General features: G+C 40.2%; 1 protein-coding gene across 3 annotated transcripts in view; it reads right to left on the reverse strand.

Moving 5' to 3' along the window:
- Positions 1–22,990, reverse strand: part of ntm (neurotrimin) — a 482,200-nt gene that overhangs the window by 107,653 nt on the left and 351,557 nt on the right. The window lies entirely within an intron of this gene.

The following is a 22,990-nucleotide window of genomic DNA, read 5'->3' on the forward strand; positions in this document are numbered from 1 at the left end:
AAATAAACTAATACTGCAGTTCGTGGTGTCTCTCTGTCTGAGATTCACCCGTGCCGCACGCTATCAGTATCAAGTGTCTCAGTGTTGTTTATTCACCTGACTGTTAACTGTAAATCTCTGACATTTAATTTTATTAACAAGCCTAAAAATGCTTGTTTTTTAATATTTTTGAAGAGTTAACCACACATTCACATGGCAATGGGCCTTTTCTGCTGTGCACATGGAGCGTTTAATTGGCCTATGGCTCTTTAATTCAATTCAATTCAATTTTATTTTATTTATCGCCAAAATCACAACAACATTCACCTTAAGGCGATTTATATTGTACAGTAGATCGTACAATAATAGATACAGAGAAAAACCCAACAATCATATGACCCCCTATGAGCAAGCACTTTGGCGACAGTGGGAAGGAAAAACTCCCTTTTAACAGGAAGAAACCTCCAGCAGAACCAGGCTCAGGAAGGGGCGGCCATCTGCTGCGACTGGTTGGGGTGAGAGAAGGAAAACAGGATAAAGACATGCTGTGGAAGAGAGCCAGAGATTAATCACAGGTACAGTTCAAAGAAGGGAAAGGTCTATTAACAAATAGTGAGTGACAACGGTGACTGGAAATGAAAAACTCAATGCATCATGGGAATCACCCAGCAGCCTATGCCTATTGCAGCATAACTAAGGGAGGATTCAGAGTCACCTGATCCAGCCCTAACTATATGCTTTAGCAAAAAGGAAAGTTTTAAGCCTAATCTTAAAAGTAGAGATAGTGTCTGTCTCCCGAATCCAAACTGGAAGCTGGTTCCACAGAAGAGGGGCCTGAAAACTGAAGGCTCTCCCTCCCATTCTACTTTTAAATACCCTAGGAACAATAAGTAAGCCTGCAGTGCAAGAGCAAGTGCTCTAATAGGGTGATATGGTATTACAAAGCCATTAAGATGGGGCCTGATTATTTAAGACCTTGTATGTGAGGAGCAGGATTTTGAACGCAATTCTGGATTTAACAGGAAGCCAATGAAGGGAAGCCAATACAGGAGAATTATGCTCTCTCTTTCTAGTCCCTGTCAGTACTCTTGCTGCAGCATTTTGGATTAACTGAAGGCTTTTCAGGGAGGTTTTAGGACATCCTGATAATAATGAATTACAGTAGCCCAGCCTGGAAGTAATAAATGCATGAACTAGTTTTTCAGCATCACTCTGAGACAGGATATTTCTAATTTTAGAAATGTTGCGCAAATGGAAGAAAGCAGTCTTACATATTTGTTCAATATGTGCATTGAAGGACATATCCTGGTCAAAAATGACTCCAAGGTTCCTCACAGTGTTGCTGGAGGCCAAGGTAATGCCATCCAGAGTAAGAATCTGGTTAGATACCATATTTCTCAGATTTTTCAGGACAGAATACAATAACCTCAGTTTTATCTGAATTAAGAAGCAGAAAGTTAGCAGCCATCCAAGTTTTGGTCTAGCAGGACAAGCACAGAGATGAGTCCACTGTCAGAGGCCATAAGAAGATCATTTGTAACCTTCACTAAAGCTGTTTCTGTGCTGTGATGAGATCTGAAACCTGACTGAAACTCTTCAAATAAGCCATTCCTCTGCAGATGATCTGTTAGCTGTTTGACAACTACTCTTTCAAGGATTTTTGAAATCAAAGGAACGTTGGAGACTGGCCTATACAGTAATTAGCTAAGACAGCCGGGTCTAGGGATGGCTTTTTAAGTAAAGGTTTAACTGCAGCCTGGTGGGAAGTTGCAGAGAGGCGTGTAAGACTGCACCTCTTTAAAATCTGTCACTTTGGTTTCTTTTAGCCAATTTTCATGATTGACAGCTGTTTTTAAATTGTTTTAGCCAATAGGATTACAGTAACAATGCCACGTTCACATCACTTCAACCAATCAGAAGTTGCAAGGCCAAGTCCCCGTTGCCAAGTACGAAACCAGTAGCTGTAGAAGTGCCATATGTTTTACAGAAACATACTGCAGCTCTAGAGACCACAACTTAAAAGGGTACATATCAGTTATAAAGTAAAGATTTATGGTCAGAAAAACATTTGCACAATTTCAACATGTTTTATGTGACAAAAGAAGATTAAGAGTATGCCTATGGCAATGCCATTTGTAATTTTTAATAAATAGGTACAACTGCAGTCCTGCGGCATGCAAGCTGTTGATTTTTTGTTTTTTCCTTGTAATGACCTATTTTCATTTCAGCATTTGCCCTACTTTTTGGTGTATTTCTTTTCAACTGTATACAAGTTTGGAAAGATCAAAGGAGAAAGTCATTTAAGGGCTTTAAAGGTATGTGAAAAGAAATGAAAGGGAATGTTTTCTCACAAGACATTTGGATGTTGCATGTTTCAACCCTTTTTTAAGTTTGCATCTATAGTTATAATCAATGCAACCACCTTAAAGCACTTAAATGCAACTTCAGTTTTCAATACAGTAAGTTTTATGTTCTCCCTCAATAGCATGAGTTTGAATGCAGAATAATAGTAAGACCAAGGTCTGATGACTGCACACAAATTTCATTCAGCAATCTTCTCTGGCACAGAGGATGAATACGGAGCGGTTTACCCATTGCCCCTCAGGCATACTGTAAAGAATTTCAAAAGATTAATATCACATTCAGTAAAACAGTCATTCTTCAGATGTAGTTAAAAATGAAAATAAACCTGCAGTCCTAACCCTAACAGATCATCTGGGTTGATGGATTAATGTTTAAAATTAGGATTTGAGATAGCGATGTAAAATGTAAATAAAAAGAGAATGCATTTGCAGATGTTTTAGTCACATTAGAAGTGTTTAAACTGAGAAAATATATAATTTTAAGAAAAAACATGGTCATTCCAAATATGATAGCAACAACACATGCCAAGTTGGCATGAGGGCAACAAAATGTTGAAATGTAAGTGGTAATAAAAATGATGAGCTGAAGGAATGTTTTGCAATTATAACGTATTTTCGTACTATAAGGCGCTCTTAAAATCCTTTAATTTTCTCAAAAATCGACAGTGCGTCTTATGTATGAATTCTCGTTGTGCTACTGACCTTGAACCCATTTTACGTGGTATATGGCACTCAAAAATGTGTCAAAAAATATTTTAGTACGACTTTGGTAAGCTACGAAGCCACACTGCTTGATCTTTACAACTACTGTAGTCAGGAGCCTCGCAGAGTAATCCGGGTCCAAACCCTGCTGCAGTTCCCAAAGTCAAACGAACACTGCGGCATCACTGAGAGTTAAAAACTCTCTAAATTCTTTTGTCTTTAATAAAATGATCAGTGTTGCTGCTTTACCAGGTGTAACGATCAAGTTTAACATCCAGGCATTCATGAAAACAGAATTGATTCCATTTAATGGCATTAGAAGTTAGCAGGAAATTCCCTCACTAGTTTCCACCTAAACATGACATACCATGTTCTGACTGAGAGATTTCAGAAAAAATCTGCTATCACTTCCAACATAAATGAAAACAAGAAAAAATAAACAGCAGTGATGTTTGTAGGGTTACTGAAGTTGGACTAGCTGTTATATAATGATGTGCTACATGATCTCTTGCAACACAGCTATGTTAGCATAACATAAACACAGTGAAGCTAGAGGATGAATGCTAACTTTTTTCCACTCAATAAAAGTTAACATAAGGTTTTCCGATGGTTAGGGACAAATACAATCACATGGCAGGACGCTGTAAACGGACCAAACTTCAGTCAGGTGAACAACTAAGATAATTCATTCACAATATGAGGTTAGTCATTAAAACGCTGCAACAACATGGGAATAGAGCAGCTGCAAGAAAAAAAAAACAATTTTAAAAAATGCATACAACATAGATAAATTTAATTTTTTTTTTTTTTTTTTTAAGAAATTTATTCAAAACCAAGGTTGGGATTTGAGTTGTCAGAGTGTCTGTGCTGAATTTAGAAGTTCACTCTGACAGCCTCTGTCTTTGTAAATGTAAGTAACTGTGTGTTAATGTAAGCATTGAAAAACTGCAGATAGTTAGATTAACAGCAACAGTATTTTGTCTCTATCTCCCATTGTAGAAATTCATCTTGTGTAAACAATAACTTGGCACACAGCATGACGTCAAAAATGGTGCGCACCTTTGACGTTGCGTGAGCAAATCTCTGTTTTACTCGTCCATACCCATGTGGACGTAGCCTAAGCCTATATCCGAAACTCAGAAGACATGTTAGTCTTTCTAAATAAGAACACAAGTTGCAGATGGTATAGACATTTTTTTTTCACAACACAAGTTAGCAAAAGGGTGATGATATATTCTGTCAAATTATCATCAGTAATTTAATTCAAGATGACTCATTACCAGTGTTGGGTAAGTTACTTTAAAATAGTAACTTAGTTGCATTACTAGTTACTTCTCTCAAAAGTAACTCAGTTACTTCAAGTTACTCGTTACTTTCAAAGTAACTAGTTACTAGGGAAAGTAACTTTGGTTTTACTCAGAGTTCTCTTGTTAATGTGTTTCTTCCATAACTTTGCCAGTCTTCTAGCTTGCTTACTTGCCACAAGTGCACTGTGCCACCTACCAATAGAAGGGAAAATACAATGTATAATGCATATTTCCACGAGAGAAATCCCACGCCTGGACCGTCATTGACTGCTGCCATGATTCTAGCCTACGTCACAGAGTCATGTGCGCCTTTTACATCCAACACAAAAACTGCAGTCGTGGTGCTTTCGATTGTACTCAGAACTCAGAAATTCTGCCTTCTGAATAGGAAGATGTAGGCAACACCAGACTGCAGATGAGCTGCATACAGGGCTGGACTGGGACTGGGAAAATTGGCCCGGGCATTTTGACTAGAGACTGGCCCACCATTATAGGAAAAATCATAAAGCCTTTGAATGAAAACAAACACTGTTGTGACAGTGATGTACACTGTTTTGATGGTATATATGCATCAATCTATCAATCGTTTGTTGTAAGATTCAGATAATTATTTTTTAAAAGCGAGACATTTTAAATGAGAATAAGAAAGAAAAGTATTTCTTTGTGCCCCCTTTCCCTGTTAATGCCCTACATGCCCCCCTGGCAACACTTTGCTAGACCCGCCCCTGCACAGTTACCAGCTGTCAGCTACCTAACAAAGGATCCTGGTGTTATTTGTCTCTCAGAAACAGTTCATAACTTCCCTTCAACTCATTCATGTCACCTAAAAGGTAAACCTGTTTCTCCATCACCTGTTCAGCTCTGATGATCCAGTAAGGACATCTCCTGGTTTCATCTTCATGTTTCCCTCTCACCAGATAACCAAACCATATCATGACCAGCAGGTTTACAGCTGTGGCTCCAGCAAACATCAGCTGATACTAGAAATTAATATTAAATAAATTCTAACAACAGCTGATCAAGCTTAAACGTGCTGCTGTTGTTTAGCGCGACATCCCCTGGTTTCCTCTTTCGGCGCAAAGTGAGCGATAAACAAACAAGAGAGCCGATCAGCTGATCATTGATCAGTTTTCATGATTGAAGTAGAAATGGGAGAGGGAGGGGGGAGAATGAGAGAAGAAGAGGCAGCTGTGCAGCAAAGACACAGAATAACTCCAGCTTTGTGCCTTTTTCATTGTAGCTGAATTACGGGACAAACTGTTCCTTTTCACCTCAATAAGAAACGCGTAATATTTTCTCTGAATACCAGACGGGACGGTTGGCAACTCTAATAACTTATGAACAAAATAAAGTTCAACATCAGTAACATCATAGCACCCACCCAGCTGTATAGAAACTCCGTCATGCTAGCTAGCACGCAGTACGGAAAAAGTCAGAATAACGAAAATAAACTCCACCTAAACTTGGTTCATATCTGACCCAGAGAGACTGCAGGTCATAACTTCTTACCTGAAGTTCAGTTCACACTTGGACCGGCGGCCGCCTCGGGTCTCTTTTCCTTCTGCGTCCCCTTTCCTTCATCCACCTGCTGGCCTCCACCACTTGCTAATGTTACTGAATCTGTGGAAGCTCCGCGATAGCCACCACACGAAGTAACGAGTAACGACCCTATCTAAATCCCAGTAACGACTAACGCGTTCCTGATTTTGGCATAATAACTAGTTACCGTGCTCGTTACCACAATAATAACGTAGTTACTGTAACGCGTTACTTAATAACGCGTTAGTCCCAACACTGCTCATTACCAAGTGTGCAAGAACAGACAGGCAGATCTCTCTATTCAGAAAGACAACCAGGCAATGACATGTTTTGTTTAACATAAAAAATATTGCAGATTTTCTTGCTTGAGGTTAGGGTGAGTTAAGAAGAAATTAGCTAACATCTCAGCTAGGGGTGGGTTTTGATTATCGATTTTCCAATTAAAATCGATTGTAGCTTGAATTACGCGATAGCAGGTAATGAGAGCAGGTAAACGGATTCTTCACAAAGACATAAACACAATCACTGAGATGTGGTGGGGGCAGGTCAGCGACTAAAGCTGGGCAGACACTGTGCGATTTTTTTCAGTCGCGTTATTCAGCACCTGCTCAAACTGTACGATTGACTCGCAGAGGTTAGAAGTTCATAGGTCACGATGCAGGGTCTCACACTATACGACCTGATGCTCTGATGCGACCCGAGTGCTCACACTGTGTGTCCATAAAATGAAGGGTATAACAGAAATTCTGTCGCTCGCTCTCTCTCTCTGTCTTTTACTCACACAGACACGCACACCACCATCATCAACTTTGCTAAATTGCTAATGAAAAACATTGACCAGGCAGCTGTGATTGAGCAGCAATGTAGATCCAACTATTTTCACGGTTGTTGTGGTCGTGATAATTTTGTGAGGCCACATCGAAAAGGCTCGGATGAGCTTGCCATAGTTCTACAAGTTGTACCTCCATCACTTGTGTCCAGATCACACGCTGCGCTGCGCCGTCTTTTTCGCTGACATTTGTGTTTGCGTGTGCGCAGTGTGAGAAACTGCGGTGACACCCTCACAACGGTCCCGACCAAGCGATTGATGATCGGGAGCTGGTCGTGAGGTGTTAATCGCGTCTCGTTAACCCACGTATACTACACGACGCACAATGAAGGCCAAAATCGGGCCGATCGCCAAATCGGTTGCACGACTCAAAAATCGTCTCAAAATGGGCCAAAAATCGCACAGTGTAAGCCCAGCATAACCAGAAGGTTGGTGGTTCGATCCCAGGCTCCTCCAGTCTGCATGCCAAATATCCTTGGACAAGATACTGACCCCATGTTGCTCTCCGATGCATCCATCGGAGTGTGAATGTGTATGAATGTTAGATAATAAGCACTTAACAACTTGTGTGAATGGATGTGATTGGGTGAATGAATTAGTTGTATCAAGCGCTTTGAGGGACCCTGTGAATCGCAATCGTATCGATTCTAGGAATCAGTGACGATACCCAGTCCTAATCTCAGCTACAATAGAGCAAAAAAAAAAAAAAAAAAATCTGGCAAGCAGTATTGTGCACAATACATCACGGGTCACATGAACAAAGCAAGATTCAAAAAGTAATTAAAGCATCAAACAAGTGCAAACCATAAAAGAAAAAAAAACATGAATGCACAACATGGCCTCAGGCTCATGCCTAAGGACTGAAAGTAGACACCATGTGCTACAGTGGTACTCGTCTGAAAGCAGTTTTCCAAGTGGATTGGCAAGTACAGCCAGCTGTGAGCTTGGATCAGGGAATAGATTTATCTCTGTTGGTAAATTATACAAACAACTTTATTTTAAACACATTATATGGCAGATTTAGTGCTTACGTTGTCCTATATTTGACTAAATTAAATTATTTTTCACAATTAATGACAAGAAATGATAGTTTGTCTGATTTTTCTAATAATTGCAGGAGGTTCAGAAGTGTGTGATGGGTTAATTAAGACTCTGGGGAAACAGGTAAACAGTGAATCTGCTTGACACAGTGAACATTCAAAGGTAACTTCAGCTGCCCTCTGCAATAATTTCACAGAAGATTGTCTCCACATGCTAATTCTACCCTTTAATATTTCAGCCTCAGTTTCATCCCTCTGTTTAATAAGCTTGAAATTAAAGCAGCAGCACATGCTGGCCAATTTTACAAGGGAAATGATAAGACCCAACAATGAGAAGGAAAGCGAGTCAGGGGGTTACATCAAACAACAGCCAAATCAAAGCAGAAGGTATAAAGTCACTTTCTGTGGGTGTGAGACTGAACCAGAGGTTAACTAGACGCCGATTCCACCTCTTCTTGTTCTAAATAACTCTTTCGGTATATTTTGTTCCACCCTGTGAACAAGTAGAGTACAAGCATGCATAAGTGCAAGCTTTATAAATAATTAGCAAATAAGTAAAATAAGCAAAGAATTATTTCTTTTTCTTGTTTGCATTAGTATTAGTTGAATTCAAATATAGAAAGAAATATTTTTAAGATTAGGATGATGCAAAAGACAATATCTATATAAATAACTAAATGCACACACACATACACACACTAAAGTAGACATATATTAAAATATACCAAAGTAATGGATCTCAGCAGCACCACTGCCATAAACCTCATTACTTGTCAATTAAAATATGCATCCATGCTTTCTATTACTGCCATCTTGTGGCCACTGTCAGATACTGTGGCTCAAAGCTGTGCTTCTTTCAGTCTCAAAGAAAACTGCAGCTACCTATGTTTTGAGGGTGTGTCCGTCTCCCATTAGCAATGACTCGATTTGGGGAAGCTAAGAAGCCAGCAGAACAATCATGAAAGATCCCCACAAGGGTACAACAACTTCAAATTACCAGCCAATCAGCTGCATCTTCACAAAATGGAAGTTTCTCTCAGGCATTGTACCAACCAAGCTGAGTAGGCACATGAGTCGATGCATGAGCATGGCTTCGAAGGGCATTGGGATCAAACCAAAGGACCAAAGCACCAGCTCGTGGTTGATAGAGCAGTAGACTAGAATTCTAAGCCCACCCAGGCAGACCAGTCTGAGCACCGTCTGAGCTGACTATGACTCGAAAAGAAAGTCTACGACATGGATGAAGTAGCATTTTTTTTTACCTTTTTTTTTAAACTGTCCTTTACAGCAACATCAGTGAGCAGAATCATGCTCTGAATATACTGTTATTCAAAACACATTGCTTTGCTAAGAAGAGCTCTTTAAACTCTCTGTAGGCTACTCTATTTTTTTCATTGTTATTCACAGTACTGTAGATGTGTGGTTTATGTCAGCCTTAAAGGTTAAGAGAGGCATAAAAGATAAAGAGACAAAAAGATAGTACAAAAGGGTGGCAGATGGGCGCCGGTTTAGCTCAGCCCATTGAGCAGGCGCCCATTCCTTATGGCTGAAAGTGGCCGGCCCGGGTTTGAGTCAAACCCGTGGCCGCATGTCTTCCGCCTTCTCTCTCTGTCCCAGCTTTCGTTGTCGTTTCATCACTGAATCTATCAAAACAAAGCTGAAAAAGGCCTAAAAAGCACAATGAGTCACGAACTGCTGCATCTGTAAGAAAACACATACTGGAGAAAAAAAGCAGACACATAAACATACATATCTTGCTGTGTCCTGTGTGCAATCTTAAGTGACTCTGTATGTGTCTTTGTCAAGAAACATACTTGTGCTAGACCACAACAATGCTCCCCCCAGGGGAGACTAAGCAAAGACTAGAAGACACAGGCTGTCCACAGACACCATGTGTTTGATTGCAAACACATGGTGTGCCCATTATAGGGAAGAGGGAGTGCCTAGAAAGAGCCCAGAGAACCAGAGATAATGGACAGCTGACCTCGCCAGAGGGCACCCATCTCAGCATAGCCAGAGTAACAGTAGAATTGTTATTCCTTCACATAGAAAGAAAGAAGCCTGGTGAGGTGGTCTGAATGCCTCCTGGGCACGTCTTACCAGATTATATCATCAGCTAGCCTAGGAATGCCTTGGCATTTCCTGGGATGAGCTGGAGGATGTAGATGGGGAGAGAGATCTGGACTGGATAGATGGATGGATGGAAGAAAATAACATTACAGAAAAAAATATTGAGATAACTACTTACTGTATACAAATATCCTGTTATAGCTTGTTTTTCATGTTCTCTTCTATGAATTTCAACAAAATGTGTGTGACCCTTGTTTAGGGTTTGTTTTTGTGAATGTTGATTTTATGTTCATGTATAAACCCCAGAAAGAATAGCTAAAGCTAACTTTATCCGTGATCCTAATAAAACAATCAATCATAGCTTTCAGAACGAATTACTAAACCAGTATGTAAGAAGCAAATTTATAGACATTTTATTTTACTGTAGTATATTTTTAATTTCAAATTAATCTTTATAACATTAAGATATTTGTTGTGTCATACTGTATTGTATAAGCCACAAGCCATTACACTTAGTTGTTAGGTTTAACTTAATTTTTTAACTGTTGTAGGAAAGGAATTCCCAAACATTTGAATAAAGTCTATCATCCAACTTCAGGTTTTCCTTTTTGAAATCTGAAAATTGGAAGCTGACTGTTTAAATCTATACAACAAATTAATTTGTTCATTTCTTGATTAGATTGGCTTGGTTTAGCAGCTAAACATCTGAGTGTGGATTTATGGGTTAAACATTAAGTATAAAATTACAACCAAGGCAAAGTTTTATGATGTTTCTGAACAAACAGGGGCACATGTGCATTTCTTATGAATGTAACATTAAAAAGAAAGAGGAATTGAAGGTTTACTTTGTTTTCTGGTTGATCGTTTTGCACAGATTAAGTCGCCAAGCTGAGGTGCTGTAGTATTTAAGTTCATGAAAATTTAGGAATTTTAGCTTTGTGAACAAAGCTAGATATACTTGTGTGTAGGTAGAAGTCTATGCTGACAATATTGCAATGTTTAAAACTGGATGCTCAGTGAAGACAGCTAAATAAAAAAAATTACTATGTCTATCATGCAAGGCTGTATCACTGCATTAGTATGGACATAACAAAGCTCTGAAATAAAGGATTACATAACTTCAAATAGTAGGAGTTAGATAAGATGGTGTTTGGAAAAACAGCAAAGTCCTGGCAGAACATTTCTCTGTATTCTTATCATTTATAGAAAACCACAGCTAATTTAGTTCCCCTTTATATTTATGTTCTGTGGCTTGAGATTTAAAAAAAAAAAAAAAGCTGAAATTGTTCCGTTACAGATAAGTCTGTCTCACTTACATGTTGTGTGAAAGAGAGCAATGTGATAGCCTTGTTTTCTCAGGCTATTTGTACTTCATTCAGTACTTTTTTTTTTGTAAACAGCAGCTTTTTCACAGGTGTGGTTAGCTTTTTTCTCAATGAAATAATTTATTTTGTAATGACTCAAGTTATCAATTTTTTCTTGATAATCTGAAACACGAGACAGGAACTGGCTCTGTGTTTGTTTTTGGGTTTTTTTGGTGTGTGCCCTTTTGTTTTTTTCCTTTTCTCTATTGGTAGGTACACTTGGGGTGGAGCCACTGCAGGTGAGGTGTTCAGTCAGCTGTGTTGGATCCTCCTCATTAAGGCAGCATACTAATAAGGCGGTCGATGTGGCAGTTCTTCACCAGATCATTACTTCAGCTTCTGATGCAATGTTTGGTCTCCCTGGTGTATTGTTTTGCATCCAAGCTCCTTTTCCTAACTGAGTTTTTTTCCCTTTTGATTCTTTCAGTCATCTGATTTTTCCTGTTCCTGGATTTGTGTTCATACTCTCAGAAGAACTGTCTAAACAGCTCGCTTTTCACTGCCATCATGCATTCCAACTTACCTCCCTCCTCAACTTACTGCTTTGTTTCGGTACAGTGAGTACATTAGTTTTGTAGTTATTTTTTCCATTCAGTTCCAGTCATTTTGTGTAGTTAACTCTGGTCTCTTTCCTATTTCAGATTTTGTCCTGAAAATCCACCACAATCAAGTCTTGTCCTTTATATTTTTTCAGCTCCTTGGGTCCATCTTTTGGCTTAATCTGATAGTGACAAATATGCAAAAAAATATGAAACGAGGAAGGCGGCAAATATTTTTTTCTATAGTCTAAGGAGCTTGAAAAACAAACATCTGGAGTTCTTTAAGTTTCCTTGAGGCATTTCACCTCTCATCAGAGAAGCCTCTTCAGTTTTAAGAGCAATTGGAGGAGAGTCCCAGATTTCAGCCAAGGTCTGAAAACGGGTCTAGGTAACAATCGGCTAAGGTTTCGGGTGAACCCACTGTGAAAGGTAGCCCACGCCCTATTATGTGATTTACTCTGGGACTTATACCAATTGCTCTTAGAACTGAAGAAGCTTCTCAGATGAGAGGTGAAACGTCTTCAAGGAGACTTAAAGAAGTCCAGACGCTTTTCTTTCCAACCTCCTTAGGCTACGATGACCTGGATAATTAAGAACCTTCACAGACACTTTTTTATAGCATTGTTATATGTTATACCTACTCATTACACCAAAATTAAAACGTATTTAGTTTATTTTTATTTACATGGCACCAAATCACAACAACAATTGCCTCAAGGTGCTTTATATTGTAAGGTAAAAACTCTATATCTTAATGCATGCTCAATCATCCAGGTAAGTAAATCTCCAAAAGTTGATTCGGTTCACCTGGACGTAGCGTTTTCAGTTTTCATCCTGGACAGGGAGGAATGCTGGTTTGAGCGTGGAGTCAAGGAGGCCCTTTACGTGAAAAGGGAAAGACCAATCAAGGAGGGGGCCTAAGGGTACATCTTTCGCCATCTTAAAATGCTGTGATTGCAGCCAGTCCCCAACTCTCTGTGAATGGTACTTATGGCCATTGGTCAGTGGTTGTTGATCAATGATCATGATAATTTGCATGATTATGATGACCTCCCAGCCCATTGTTCCTTCAGTGGTGCTAGTTTCAGTCATTATGCAAATGTACTGTTTATAAGATTGGGGAAACCTGCAGTGAACTGAAACTGAAGAAGTCAGTTTCAGTTCACTGCAGTTCTCCCACTGAAAACGCTACGTCCAGATGAACAGAATAGACTTTTGGAGGTAAAGACTCTACAATAATACAAAGAAAACAGAGAAAACCCCAAAAATCAGAAGAACCCCTATGAGCAAGCATCACAAATATTCATTTGTTAATCACCAACGATAAGACACACAGGCCATATTACATGAGTGTTTGGTTCTAAATCAGATATCCTAAAGAAATGGTCAGAGTGCAATAACTGGCAGGAGCAATCAAGCAGTGTAATAACCAGCAGCTCAAAACTGTCATGGTCTGGGCGAGTCTGAGTAACTTTCCACAGCATCAGCTCTCCTCCTCTGGATGGAGCCCTTCTTGCCCCTCCCCGTTCCTCAGCCACAGGCAATTATTCTGGCAGTATTTAGGAGCAGCACACACAATGAGTCTTCGCCAGATTGTCTGTTAACCTCAGTTAGTTCACAGCCTCATGTTTCTGTGTATCTCTCAGTGTGCATTACTTACCTCTCTCTTCCTGTCCCCTAGTCGGTACCTGGATTCGTCATCCAAACCCTGCCATAGCCACGCTTCTGGATTCCGGTCAGCTACTGCTTAATCCTTTTCGGGCAAACTGCCATTCTCACCTGCCTGCCTCCCTGCGCACCCGTATAGGACTCAGTACTCGCCCGGACCTCGCCTCACCTCCACCTCCAGCTTATCCCCGCCTGCGAACACAGCCCCTGGTCTGCCACAGTTTCCACCTGCCCCACTCCAGCCCTCAGCAGTTTAGTGACCTGACAGTTCCATGCTTAGCCTAAGCCCCGCACTTCACAGACACCACGCTTTTGCACAAAGCTTAATCTTGTTTTTGTCTTGAGTATCTAAGTTAGGAATTCTTGTAAATAAAAGTTTTTGTTTTTGCAAATCACTTCAAGCCTCTGGTCTTTGGTTCTGCGCGTGTCCATTCCACTCCACGGGCCTCTGAGCCTTGACAGAAACAGCATTTGCAGCTGCTAGTGTAAATTGTTCCGGATGGCTATCAGGGATAATTTAGTCATTGTTTGTCACTGCTCCAATGCATCTTCTCAATATAAGAGAGACTGGAGGTTAATGAAAAAATCCTATCTTTTCCCTGTATAATTGAAAGAACGAAAGGTATTACTTTCAATAAAATATGGTAATGAGAACCTGACAGGAAACTGAGGCCCAGATGACCTTCTTACTTTTATCATCACTGTGGCTAAGGTTACAACATTTGTGCACCAAAAAGAGCAGCTCATCCCTGTATTGTTATTAGCATTTCTGTCAGGTGATACTTCTTGCTGCCTGTGAATTATGTGACCAAGTCAGGGCTGCACAGTGTATTACTGTTATGAACTTCAAAGAAATTAAAATGTTAATCAAATTTGTATGTCCTTCATATTCCAATATTGTCTTCAGTGTTTAATCTTGAGGGGCTACCCTTCTAAGAATGGTCCAACTAATCAGACTTGCACTCACATGATGCAAGTCAGTGCATCAAGTTTTGTCCTTTAGAAGGAATTTCTTATTTTAAATGTGAAATGAGATTCTCTGCTAAAAATAGTTTTTTTTTATTTTTTTTAAGCCATAGATTACTTAAAACACATATAAATCCCAGCTGCTAATTAAAGCTTCCAAACTATGATTCACATTGTTACTTGTTTTTGCATGTATGAATGAATGTTTTCATTTATACACTTTTTTAAAATTCTAATCTGCTGGTATGTCTCTTTTACATTGATGAAATTGGAGCTACTATTGCACAGAACACACAACAAGAATGCCTATCAATAAAAAATTCACATTGCCAACAAACTAAAGGAATTTTGACGTCTGCTTCATGATGCTATGGGACAGTAACTTTTGATAGTTAAATTTCCTCATTCTAAAATTTCAGAAATGTAATGTGCAGCAGTCACACTAAATATAAACAGCAGAACTTGGAGGTTCAAGGTCCAAGGTTCATTATTTGTTACATGCATAGTTATACAAGTATAACACACAGTGAAATGTAACCTGACACGCTCCTCGACATGTGCAAAAATGGGGGGGAAGCTAGAGGAAGAACATATATATATATATATATATATATATATATATATATATATATATATATATATATATATATATATATACACACATTGGGTGAATGTGCAGTAGTAGCAGTGCTCTTAGCAGTAAAATAACTAATCATTGAGGGCACTAAATCCCAAGATTAGCTTCTTTCAAATTCCAGTAGTGTTACTGTGTCCCGTTACATTTTATTGTAGATATTTATCATTATTTCATCATCATCTGATAAAGTATCTGTAGGCAGAACTCACGGGAATCATAAATGGAGGAAGAGTCATATGACATGTTACTGTGCCCAGAGTCTGAAGCAGAAAGCCTGGCTTAACAGAAAATGTTGATAAGTGTTGTGATACCTGTTATATCTGACAGGAGTTTTAGCATTTGCCCAGTCAGCTAACAGAAAGAAAGCCTGGCTACTGTATGTCAAAATAACTTTAAAGTGTACCCCTCAGTATGTCTTTCTTTCTTGACTCTCTTGGATAAGGAAAAACTCAAGAACATCAGCAATGAGAGGAAAAAAACAAGCTTTTTGGGCATTAAAGATTACATTTAGTTTACCCTCTACATGCACATTCAAGCCATTCAAGCTTACGAATAGAGATAACGTGCTTTTTAAACTGGTGAATACTTGTTGCCAGATGACCTCTACCTGATATGCAAGGCTATTCCAGAATTTCTAGAGCAGGCTTTAAAGAATGATTTGATATTGAAAATCAATTAAGCCAAAAGAATCAAAATTCTTGCTACATGATGTTTGAAACACGATGCCTGATAAACAGGATACACAGAATTACTAACAACTGAAACTTCCTGGGATTAAATCAGATTAGTTGCAATGATGCCAGTCTTGAACATTAACCATTTCACGCATGGTGGTCACTACAGTGGATAGCTATTCAAAGGCTGTTTTCTTGTATTTGTGTCAGTGTGGATGGTACACTTGCACATAAACCACTTCATTGGACACTGATGTTACTATAGATGTATGATGTGTTTCATTGTAATTATTGTTCTTTAACCCTGTCATGCATGAATTATGACAACATCAATCATGATTTTTTTTCTTAAGTATGTATATTCATCTTTTCATGCCTAAAGATGAATAAAAATACTTTATATTAAAATTCTCCCCACTGTCTTATCCAGAGAAACTTAAGTCTGTTTGAACTTTCTTATTAATTCATTACAGGAACTATTTATTTATATTTCACAGTATCCTTATGCATAACATACATAAAGTACTTTTATGTATGTTTGTACTGTTGGTGTTTAATGTTAAAAAATGTTAGACTGAATGTTGACTAACAGTCATGCATGTGCATTAGTAAACTACAATGCTAAACACTTTATTCTTCATCAAATATATATAATCAAGTATAATGTGAGATGATCATTTCAGCTTTTCTGAGTTGATTCTGAATATTTAAGGTAGCATTTTTATCGAAACAGTATAACTTAAATTGTTCTTGTTGGCCAAACTTCATTTACAAACAATTATCCTTGTTGTTCTTTTTTGTGTGAGTGGTGTCAAATATGGACAAACTATTAAGAAAAGACCATTTTTACCAAGTGCAGGTTTCTAAGTACAAATCAAAATATTGAGTCGTGACTGCAGGAACTTAAACTGTAAACTCATGTACCATTCCCTTCACAGTGTTAATCAAAGCTAAGCATACATGAAACAACGTGTAGTCTCTGATATAAAGTAATTTGTCATGGATAAACTCAAGCAGAGCATTTATCAAAGAGAAGCATAACGAAGTGTAACATTTCTCACTTATAATTATTTGATTATCTCCCTGGCTGTTTCAGTGTTATGTACCACTGGGGTTTTACAAACTCACTAAAGCAGAACAGGCTGGGTTTCAGAGACATGGTACAAAACTAATGTGAAACTAATGGCATTGTTTTAAAATAATTGTGAGTCAAGAGTCATTTAAACTTAACTCAATGACAATTTTCAATAACAATAACAATATATTTAATTGGTGTTTTGCTGAGTATACCTTTATGACATTGTCAGTCTCTTAGTTAATAATAATAATAATAATAATAATAATAATAATGGATTGGATTTATATAGCGCTTTTCAAGGCACCCAAAGCGCTTTACAATGCCACTATTCATTCACTCTCACATTCACACACTGGTGGAGGCAAGCTACGGTTGTAGCCACAGCTGCCCTGGGGCAGACTGACAGAAGTGAGGCTGCCATATCGCGCCATCGGCCCCTCTGGCCAACACCAGTAGGCGGTAGGTGAAGTGTCTTGCCCAAGGACACAACGACCAGGACAGAGAGCCCGGGGATCGAACCGGCGACCTTCCGGTTACAGATACGCTTCCCAACCCCCTGAGCCACAGTCGTTAAAACAAATGACAGTGCTTCTAGACTACAGAATTCATCGAATCCATTACGAATGAGGAAAAAATTAATAGTGCACTTAAAAGTGGACATTATTCGAAATACGATTGGGGTGCTGGTACAAAAGAGAGCTGTGTGATTACCTACTATAAATGGCCCGATTCTTATACTGTATAGCACTTTTGTACGACGTGTCTTCAAGCATGTCTACATTCTACATTGAAATGCTTGCTATCTAATATCCATGTACATTGATGCTCCAATGGAGTTTGAACATGTTTTAAAAACTATTTATGTTGAATTTCTGTACAAATCACAGTATGTCCATAACAAATACCATGAGGGACACCATAAGGCTGTCCATAAGTGCATGTGGTACCAGGACGCAATAGGTTACTGGTCAATGATTGATTTTGTAATCGTATAACCAGACCTGCAGCCATATGTTCTGGGACTCAGGTAATGAGAGGGGCTGAGCTGTCAACTGATCACCACCTGGTGCTGAGTTGGATGAGGTGATAGGAAAGTGCGCTGGAATGCCTGACAAAGGCCCCGGTCCATTAAATCTTCAACGCACACTTCCAGGAGACCTTCAACAGCATTCCGAGGGAGAATAGGGACATTAAGTCCGAATGGACCATGTTCAGCAGCTCCATTGCCAAAGCCGCTGCACTGAGCTGTAGTGCCTGGCGTGGTGGTAACCCCGGACCAAATGGTGGACACCAGAGGTGAAGGGTGCCACCAGGCTAAAGAAAGAGTCAGGCTTGGTTTGGCTGCAACACTTCAGAGGCAGCTGATAGGTACCAGACTGTTCTCACTCCCAAGTGGTAAAATACCGACGATTTGTCAAGTCCCAAGGCATTCCTGAGGTCATGGATGCGCTGGGTCATGGATGAAATCCAGTAGAATGAAGCTCCCGAACCTTAACTAGCATTTTAATGACATTAGATAGTCATTTTCCAAAGTGATTTGAGGAAAACGAATGTACATGTGTATATTCATTCCAAACGGTTCTCATGTTTCCTAATTTTTCCGATCTCGTAATGTAGTGACACGTTGGGTACCCGGAAGCATAATATGCCGACGATTTGTCACGTAGCATAAGATGTTCCGCTTTGGGAGTGAGAACGTGTTGTAGGTACCAACAAACCAAGCGGAATGTGGCTCAAGGCAGTGGCTGAAGCAAAAACTGGGATGTGTGACGAATTTGGAGAGGCCATGGAAAAAGGCTTTTGGACTGCCTCAAAGAGATTCTGGCAAATCGTCAGGCAACTCAGGAGGGGAAAGCAGTGCTCTGCCTTCACTGTGTATAGTGCTGGTGGAGCGCTGGTGACTTCGACTGAGGACATTGTCAGACAGTGGAAGGAATACTTCGAGGACCTCCTTTCGAGAGAGGCTAGAGTAGAGCCGCCACGCCTCCACATTGAAGGGAGCGAGTTGAGGTGGTCTGGGCATTTGGTGTTCCCCCCAGACAAGCTGGAGGAGGCTAGGGAGAGGGAGATCTGGGCTTCTGTGCTTAGGCTCCTGCCCCAGCAACCCAGCCTGGACAAGCGGGAGAAAATGGATGAATGGATGAAGTATCAAGATAGGTTCTGTATGATTTAAATTAATCTAAAATTATGTCAATGGTAAGTGGTTCTGATAACTATAAACGATAAGTATGGTATGAAATAAACTGTACCAGAAAAAATAACTTTCTGTCGACATAAAATGTACCAGAGAAATGTCAAATCCGTCTTTAGGAAAAATTACAAATCGTGGCTTCTCAGACAGATTGAGAGCAATCACAAATGGCATTTAAGAAAAGCTCTCATCAAAGCATAAGGAACAAAGGAGCTTCCTTTGAAATCTTCCTAAGTCGCTTTCTCTTACACAGACATGTCCACACTGACAAACAGGTACAGCCATCAGAGGTATGCTTCAACTCCACAGACATTGACAGCTCATAAAACTGCAGATCAGGCTTGACGACACACTTTGCAGTCATCCCAGGATGCAAAACTGGTAAATGCATAACAACAGTCAACAAAGACATACACCAAGCAGCTCCATCATCTCCCATGCATTACCAAAACAATTATAAATATGAAGACCTGTGTTTCACAGTGCTTTTTTAGATGATTATATTGGAACAACCTGCACAATGCTTTCCATGTCTTTTTGTTCTGCTAGAATATTACACTAGTATATTAAATTAAAAATACAGTTTAAGATAATATGATATAAGATAGTATTTGAATTGAATTGAAGTTTGAAGTTTAACAACTGTTTTAACCCCATAATAATATATTAAAAAGGTAAATGGCTGCATTTAAATAGCGCTTTATCCAATATATTGTGCAGTTTGATTTTTTTTAATGCAATAATGACAGAAAGATACAATGCAGGTTCTAAGCGTCAGAAGCATTCATTGTCCTGCCCAAGGATTCTTCATCACATGAACAGGGGTACTGAAAACTGATGGGTTCTAGTTCTCTTAAAGGGAGAGAATGTGTAGTAACAATGCAAGTTCTTTCTCTTTAACATGGAAAAGAAAGCACTGTTGATCTTTAAAAATCGGTGAGATTATACTAGTGTAACAAGGCGAGGCTCTTCTGTTAAGTGAACTTTGCTACGCTCTGCTAAATACAGTGGATCTTTGCTCCCACTACAGAATCACACATCTAACAGGTTTAGGTCATCGGGGTAAACTACTGCCTGGGTGGTATCGCCTTTGTATAAAGTGAAATAAGGTGGTATTCAAAGAAATATAATATTGCTTCTAGAGCAGGGCGATATGACCAAAAATATTTATCACGAGATATATTTGAAAATTTGCCATAACGATAAAACTGACGACATAATTGACACTACTTTACAACTCCACAACTTTATTCGTGCAAAAAAAAAAAAAATCAACGTATTTTCACTTAAACAAGCAGCTGTTTTTTTATGTGCATTAAAGTTATATAAAAATTTAAAAGTGGAAATGCAAAATCCTTGCTTTTTTTTTTTTTTCTTCCAATAATATCAACAGGTGGACAACAGTGAATGTAGGCCAAAGTTTGTTATCAAAATGCTCTGTCCTCCTGGAATAACTTCCAATTTATTTTGAAGCTTTACGCTGATGGCTTTGGGTAACTTTGGAGATTATTTTTAAGACGATGCTCTATTTTATATTACCAACAGTTTATAAGTATGTAAATGAGCCTTAAAGAAAGGACAGAATAAAGTCCTATTCTTTTTTTTTTCTTTTTTTTTTTTGCCTGTCCCGTTTGGCTCTTTTGCCATCAGAATTGTTGTCTAAAGGCAAAGAAAGATGCCCAACGGATTTACTTTACCAAATTGACCATCCCAGCCTTGCCATAATGGTCCATTTGATTCACCTTTTATTGTTTATTTTATTTTCACTTACTGAACATGGGACAGACTTGACTGGGGGAAAGAAGGGGAGAAAGAAAGAGGGAAAGAGAAACAGCTGAGAAGAGGGACGGGGGAGAAGGGCAAAAACCAAAAACCAACAGAATGAGCAGAAAAAGAAAAAAAAGAAGAAGAAAAGAAAAAAAAATGCATATATCAATCACCTGGGTCACCTGCTGAGAAAGAAAAAAAGAAAACAAGCAGAAGAGAACAAGAGTAATAGAATAAACAACATCACAATGATATATGGGAATATGACAGTAAATACTAAATATTAAACATTATTGTGCAGCACATAAGATCAACAGAACACAGTGTGCTTTGAGGTAGGAGCCAAAAAGGGTGTAGTTTGTGGGTGTGATCACCCGTGTGTACACCTGTGAGCATGGACGTGCTTGTTTTGTTTTGTTTTTTTAAAAGGTTCCTTCATGTAATGATCTGCTAGAGGGTGTGTGTGTGTGTGGGGGGGGGGGGGGCACAGCCCCGTCCTCCAGGGCATGAAGCAGGTATGGAGGAGATCAAAACTCCAGACATCCAGAGGCCCCAAGAACACAAGAGACCAAGGAAGACCAACAGAGGAGCAGCCGCGCCACTGTCCCAGAAAGAGCTGAGGAGAGTCCCAGATGAGGGCTCACTCAGCAGCCGTGGAGCAGAAGCCAGGGGGAGTTGCAGTGACGCGCCCGTGAGCTCCGCCGGCAGCCAGCCGTGCCTGAGTGACCGAGCCCCAGGCCGAGAGGCCGGGGGCACCCCACCTCCGAAATGGCCTGAGCGAGCCCCAGGCTCCAGGCCCCGATAAGCGGCCACCAAGGAGTGAGCCGGTGTGTACCTGGACGCCCATCCCCGGACACAAAGAACCACCAATGCACCGATGTCTGAGGGAGTCCGCCACTGGAAGACCGGAACCGCTACATCGATCACTACGGCCGTCTGCTTCTGTTTGTCTACCACCACTATGTCCGGTTGGTTAGCCACCACCATTTTGTCCGTCTGTATCTGGAAGTCCCACAGGATCTTAGCTCGGTCATTCTCCACCACCCTTGGGGGCATCTCCCATTTTGACCTCGGGACTTCCAGGTTATACTCGGCACAGATGTTCCTGTACACTATGCCGGCCACTTGGTTATGGCGTTCCATGTATGCCTTGCCTGCTAGCATCTTGCACCCTGCTGGATTGTCTCTGGGGCATCTTTACACAGCCTGCACCTGGGGTCTTGCCTGGTGTGATAGACCCCAGCCTCTATGGATCTTGTACTCAGAGCTTGTTCTTGTGCTGCCATGATTAGTGCCTCTGTGCTGTCTTTCAGTCCAGCTTTGTCCAGCCACTGGTAGGATTTCTGGATATCAGCCACCTCCTCTATCTGCCGGTGGTACATACCGTGCAGGGGCCTGTCCTTCCATGATGGTTCCTCGTCTCCCTCCTCTTTCTTGGGTTTCTGCTGCCTGAGGTATTCACTGAGCACTCAGTCAGTTGGGGCCATCTTCCCAATGTATTCTTGGATGTTCCTTGTCTCATCCTGGACTGTGGTGCTGACACTCACCAGTCCCCGGCCCCCTTCCTTCCGCTTAGCGTACAGCCTCAGGGTGCTGGACTTGGGGTGAAACCCTCCATAAGATAAGATAAGATAACCTTTATTAGTCCCACACGTGGGAAATTTGTTTTGTCACAGCAGGAAGTGGACAGTGCAAAAGTTATGACGCAAAAATTAGAATACAATAAGAATAAATACAGTACACAGCTGTACAGAATAGAATAAAATAATATACTATATACAATAGAATAAAATAGAATAAAAATATACAATAAGATAAAAATAGAATACAAATGCTATATACAACTGAGTAAAAATACAACGATGCCAGAAAAGATTATTGCACATGTGTGGATGTGTGTGTTTGTTCAGTTAAAGTCTTTGTTGTGGAGTCTGACAGCAGTGGGGAGGAAAGACCTGCGAAATCTCTCCGTCCCACACCGTGGGTGCCGCAGTCTCCCACTGAAGGAGCTGCTCAGTGCTGTCACAGTCTGCTGCATGGGGTGGGAGATGTTGTCCAACAGGGATGACAGCTTAGCCGCCATTCTCCTGTCACTCACCACCTCCACTGGGTCCAGAGGGCATCCTAGAACAGAGCTGGCCCTTCGGATCAGCTTGTTCAGTCTCTTCCTGTCCCCAGCAGAGATGCTGCCGCCCCAGCAGACCACACCATAAAAGATAGCAGAAGCCACCACAGAGTCATAGAAGGTCTTCAGGAGTGGGCCCTCCACCCCAAACG

The sequence above is a fragment of the Rhamphochromis longiceps genome, linkage group LG10, assembly GCF_057381845.1.
Source record: "Rhamphochromis longiceps isolate RC_006_pf linkage group LG10, R_longiceps_female_GT1.1, whole genome shotgun sequence".
NCBI lineage: Eukaryota > Metazoa > Chordata > Actinopteri > Cichliformes > Cichlidae > Rhamphochromis > Rhamphochromis longiceps.